This window comes from Lemur catta, chromosome 7 (assembly GCF_020740605.2).
Source record: "Lemur catta isolate mLemCat1 chromosome 7, mLemCat1.pri, whole genome shotgun sequence".
Classification (NCBI taxonomy): domain Eukaryota; kingdom Metazoa; phylum Chordata; class Mammalia; order Primates; family Lemuridae; genus Lemur; species Lemur catta.
In genome coordinates, this window is record NC_059134.1 from 36,368,924 (window position 1) to 36,375,205 (window position 6,282).

Consider the following 6,282-nt stretch of genomic DNA (forward strand, 5'->3'; position numbering starts at 1 on the left):
TATAACTTTGATTTTAGTTACATCATCCCATTATATTAACCAGAAGCTTTTAAAAATATCAGTCTGACAAATTCAAGTAAAATTTAAAGAGATTACTAAATAAATATTTTAGAGACTGGATCTGCTCTGCTCAAAGGGGATTTGCCCCTTTAAGAAACTGTTTTGGTAGATGCATATTATCTGGAAGCCAATTTACCAAAATCTTTGCAAGGAATCAACCACTCACTCATTATAAATGGACCAATTATTTAAAAGAAGAAGAAGAAGAATTGTCCCTGAAGTTGCTAGTGGAGGGGGAAAAAAGGACAATGGTGGATTGGAAAAAGTCACCAATAATATTCTATACAGACTGTGGAAAAGGTAGGGAATGTGTTTTTACCAATAAACTATTGGTTTCAATCTAGAAGGTAAGAGATGACCTGAAAGGTTGTTTACCAATAACTTTGGGCTTTACAGGAGACTCAAGCTAGATATACTCTCCAATCCTGACTTCAGTCTGAACAAGGCCTAGAGTCTGACCAAACCCAGAAAAAGAATTATTTCTGGGCAGAAAAAGCAAAGCCCAGAATAATAAGAAGTAAATCCCTGGGAGTCAACAGCCCGGGAAGCAACCTAATAGAGTGTGTTTAAGAATGTAAACTCTGGAGCCAGGCTGCCTGGGTTGAAATCCAAGCCCCACCATGAACTTGCTATGTGACCTTGGGCAAATTATTTAAATCCTCTGGGCCTTTGTTTCCTCACACAGAACAAACCACATAGACCACGGAGGTCCCATAAGATGGTAACGGAGCTGCCTTATACAGGTGTACCAGTTTTATCTTTTACACTACATTTTTACTGTACCTCTTCTATGTTTAGCCATGTTTAGGTACACAAATCCTTACCATTGTGTTCAAGTGACTACATGCTGTACAGGTTTGTAGCCTAGGAGCAATAGGCTATACTATTAATATACAGCTGAGGTGTGTACTAGGCTGCGCCATCTAGGTTTGTGTAAGTACACTCTATGGTGTTTGCACAATGACAAAATCACCAAGGGTGGCATTCCTCAGAATGTATCCTGGTCATTAAGCAATGCATGACTGTATGTAAAAAGGGGATAACAATGCTATAACCACCTTACAGGATTATTCTGAGGATTAAATGAGCTCATACTTACAAAGGGTTTAGAACAGTGCCTGGCATTTAATAAGCAGTATTTAAATTTGTTAAATAAAAATAAATCAACTTCACAGTGCAGCATCAGGAAAACTTCAAGGGTCCCATCTCTCAGAGCTACTCTGATCATTTGTGTTGACCCTGCCACAGATGTTGGCACCAGTAAGAAAACGTACTTTTCTGGAATTCACTCTATACTTCACTTAATAGTATCTCACTTGCATGGGTTGAAGTCCAATACTTGAACACTTACATTTATTTCAAGCATTAGGAACTAAGACTCTGTCTTTGACCACACTTTAGTTAGATTCCTTTAAGCCCTCTTTCTCAACCAGGCCTCCCCCTTGGCCCTGACCCTTGCAGGGCATGCACAGCATCATTTTAGCAAGGCTCCTGCTAAGTCAGTTTATGGATAATTCTCCATCCTCAATAATCTCTTCCAATTCCTCATCCCACACCTTTGATATAGAAGTGCTTGGCTTCCCTTTAGCAAGAATCCTACTGCCCTTGATGTCTCCTCTTAGTCATTTTCCATCTACCCAACTCCCTTCATCCTGTTCCTTGGCTATAAATTTCCACTTGTTCTTGTATTTAGAGTTGAGCCTGTTCTCTCTCGCCTATTCAAAGTCTTTACATCTATCGTGATAGTCCTGAATAAAGTCCTCTCTACCATTTTAACAAGTGTCACAATAATTTTTTCTTTAAAAGAACTGTGACCCCATACATAGACATGATCCCAGGACTTACTATGGTAGCCTCAACATTTGTAAAATCCTAAGTACTTATCAAAGTTGGCACTCAAGAGTGAACAGGTCTCCAAACACGAGGGTCATATTTTGTACCACTGTGATCCAAGGACCAACCAACACACTCATCAAGGACAATTCTGAAGACCATGGGCCTCAAGCTTCAGAGAGGCTATCTTTAGATAGATAGATAGATAGATAGAGATATTCAGACATTGAAGGGATTTTTTTATTTTAAATTTTGTTCTAAAAAAATAAATCTTGCTCTGGAAAGAGGATGCTGCTAGCAAATTAACACCTCTTCCCACAAGAGAGGTCCAACTTTGGAACCAACTGAACATTCTACTTCATAGGTACTTTCAATTCAAGAGAGCAGCTCTGCTTTAGGTTTTCTGGAAGAAAGATGAAGATAGCCTGCTTAGTGAATTATCAGTCAATGAGAAAAACAAGAGCTTTGTCAGAACTAGACTTCACCAGTTAGCTGTGCTGCCTTGGACAATCACTCGTCCTTCTTGAGACTCACTCATTTTTCTTATCTATATAGCAGAGAATTAATACTTATCTCACAGGGTTGTTACAAAAACCAAATGAGATATGTGCCTGGTAAACACCAGGAAACTCAATGGCATCGGTTATTATCATTCGTCCAGCTCAGAAAAGTAGGAAGGGTGACTGGCCTTTCAGACAGAGGGCACCATGCAACAGCACGCCTTTAACAGCCAGTGCACAGCTCCGGCTACACGCAGAGAAATCACAATGCCTATATCAAATGTTATGAGAAAACAAAGAAAGAAAGCTGACTCCCAGGAAATTTTAAGACAAGCTGTATACGGGTGCTCTCCACAAGATTTGGGAAAAGCATTCCATTTGACATCCCTTTATCTGTATATAAAGGCTTTATGACCTACTGGGCTTGAAGCCACAAATGCAATTGCTATAGCAGAACTGAGATGGGGTTGCACAGCAGATCAAGATGCTTAGGAATCCTGCAATGGATATCCTTCCTTATCTTCCTGCCTCACCAGCATGAGTTCTTCTGAGCTTACCTCAAATGCATAGGAGCTATTTAGAAGCTTTGTCCTAGGGAACTCCTGACGCAACCTCTTCCTAAACTCTTCTTCACTCCCCATATCCTTGCTCCTTGACTGAGAAAAGCAAGCTACTTTGTCTTTTCACAGAGATCACTGTGAATGCACTACAATAATTGCTACCCCCAAACTAGAACACAAATGGCCCACTTATTAGCTTCTCTGTCAATATAGCCACATGATTGAGAGTAGTTCTGCAAACAGATTAGCCAGGTTAGAATCCTGCCTCCTACCAATAATTAGTGGCAAGATCGTGGGTAAGTTCTATAACCTCTCTGAACCTCAGTGTCCTCGTCTACTAAGTGAAACAGAACTCTCCTGTGTGAGGAGTAATTGAGTTAATATAGATGAAGCACTTAGAACACTGTCTGACACACAGTAAGCACTTAAAACATGTTGGCTATTTCCACATTGAATATCTCAGCCAAGAAAAGAAAAGGTAAAATTTCAGTCATGAAGATGGCAATTATTGGACCTCAGATAACCTTGGAAAGTGTTCAAGAAAGCAGTCTGTTGATTGCAGTTTCAAATTTTCTCCTGTGCTCTGCAAAGCAATCAAGCCGTGACAGTACCATTATTCAGTATTTCTGTGTGAGAGATGGGTGTCTATTTCAACACTGGATGGAATCAAGAATGCCTGAATGATTCCTTCACAGTCCTTTTGGAAGCATAATGAGAGACAGGATTATACAAGAAAATATGATTCTTAACTAGTTGAGATGATAATTGCAAGAATAAAGGAGAAGTTTGAAATATGACATATTTTCAACTTCAAGTGTGTTCTGCATTCTTTATCTTCCTTCTATTTATCCTCATTTTCCTAATGCTGAAGCAAAGATGAGGTCAAAAACATCATCAAGGTATAAAGAACTTTTTCCAGCGGTAATAATGATCAATCTATAAAATGAGGAATCCAGCTCATGCTTTTAATCTTGGCTCCATCTTCTATTGAGTGTACGATTCTGAACTAGAAAGCCCAACATCTTCCACCGATTTAAAATCACATGAAACACACTATTTCCTAATTCTAAACCACAATCAGACACAAAACAGATGCATTGCTTCTAAAATCCTTTTCAAAAAGTTGATTCCCATCATAATAGAAAGACCTTGATTTTAAAACCTAATTAAATGTTTAAATTTATTGTTGAATTTTAAAGTATCACACTGAGTAACAGCAGAATCAACATTTTCCCTTAAATACAAATAAAAAGATCCCATGCCAAGCAGGGGAATCTAGTTTAGACAGAGGTGTCTCTTTCTCCCTATGTCTACCCAACTATTAGAACTTAAAGACAAACAGGAAAAAAAAATCCTGGTCAAACCCACCGTGGTGGCTTCACCTCATTCTAAGGTGAAGACAGAGGAATAACATTCATTTAGTGGTGAGCAAAGTTGAGCACAGTAAAAGGTGCTGCATGTACCCCCCACACACACCACATCCTTCCTATTTGCTTAACCTGAAAATTAAGCATAGACTTCACATTATAACTTGGAAGAAATTATACTGAGCTTTAATTAGTCAATGATGTTTTTATATCAAAGAGTTAACCTGTAGCACCCATGATTAGAGGATGCTAATGAAACATTAAAACTTCATTACACTAGAGGAATACAAAACACCTAGTAAAGATTTAATTATAACTTTTCTTGCTCATAGACTTAAGAACTGAGGTCTACCTGTTATTTTAGAAGTGTTAATCAAATTACTTTTACAGTGTTAGCTATGGAACTAAGCTATATTTATGTCATAACAAGCACAACCAGCAAGTTCATTAGCATAAAGCAGTCCTTGATGAAATCTAGTTTCTCCAGGATTAGATTTAAGGATGACTCAAAGAAGCGATAGGACGAGAGGGTGGGGAACTTGCAGCCTCAAGGCCACATGTGGCCTTCTGGATCCTCGAGTGTGGCCTTTTGACCACACTGTAAAATCCAAATTTTACAGAACAAATCCTTTTACTAAAGGGAACAATCCTTTTACTAAACGGCGCCTTCCAGAAGGGGTGTGACGCATGTATTTAATCACATCAGAGGGCAATCGATAAATTCTTTGACAGAGATTAATAACAACAGTAATGACACAGATAGTACTTAGTACCTGATATTTTGCTGAGCATTTAATATAAATTAATCCATTAATATTCACAACAGCCACAAGCACTAGATATCATCACTCCATTTTGTAGAACTCAGGCACAGAGAGGTTAAGTGACTTCCCCAAGGTCACACAAGCTAGTAAACAGCAGAGCCAGACTTGCACCCCGGACAGCCAGCTCCAGAACCCCCCCTTCGCTGCACTGCCACACTGCTCACTCCTCAAAGACATTAAATAGAGGTGGCAGATAAAAAGGCACAGTCTGTTCTACTTGAGGGTATGGGAGAAGACTTCTTAGAAGAATCAACAAGAACAGAGACCTGAAAGATGTTAACAAAGTGTCAGCAAGACTGAATGAATGATATGTCCAGAATCTTCCAAAGGGCAGCTTGGACCTACATACCTGACCACATCTTTCAAGACTCACACCAAGCTGAGGTGCTGGTTACTACCTCAAACAGACCATCTGTTCTCTTGTACCTCTATTTTATTGTTACTCCACCTACTTAGAACATGCTTTTCTCCCAGGTTCGCTCCATTGTCAAAATGGTCCCTTCTTCTAAACACCTCTCTCATGCCCCCATTTCCTCCAAAAAGCCCATCCTGACCCCTCCCCACTTGACATTATCTCTTCCTTTACACTGCCCACTGCCTGTTGTGACTCTCTTGTAATGCTTTCTCTATTGTATCTTTTACCTTAGGCATGTGTAAGCCTAGTTTATCCACCTTATTTTAAGTAGTACATTAAAGGTAGGAAACCTTACCATCTATGAATACTACCTAAGTACCCAACACATTGTCTTATAAGCAACAAGAGCTCAATTGTTGAAACTATTTCTGCAAAGTAGGTAAACACTCCAAGCTCCTGAATGCCTTTCACCCTTCCTTCTTTGCTTTCGCGCTCTTGTAAGCCCCTAATGCGGCTTTTTCAATCGCTTGTAAAACATGGGTTATCCACTTTCAGCAACAATAGTAATGATGATGATGATGATGTTTTACTACTTATAAGAAGCTTTAATATGCACTTACAATAATGATAGCATAGTAAGATGTTTTACTATTTCAAAGTTCTTACATACTTAAATCTAACACAAAGCAATGAGGACTAATGCTCTGAAAAGTTAAGTAATAACTCGCCTGGAATCTAAGAGGCAAACTCCAACCTGGACAGAAACCAACTGCCAAAGTGTTC

At 39.1% G+C, this 6,282-nt stretch overlaps 1 protein-coding gene across 1 annotated transcript in view; it reads right to left on the reverse strand.

The window, feature by feature from the left end:
- ARHGAP42 (Rho GTPase activating protein 42) overlaps positions 1–6,282 on the reverse strand; it is a 277,047-nt gene that overhangs the window by 218,462 nt on the left and 52,303 nt on the right. The window lies entirely within an intron of this gene.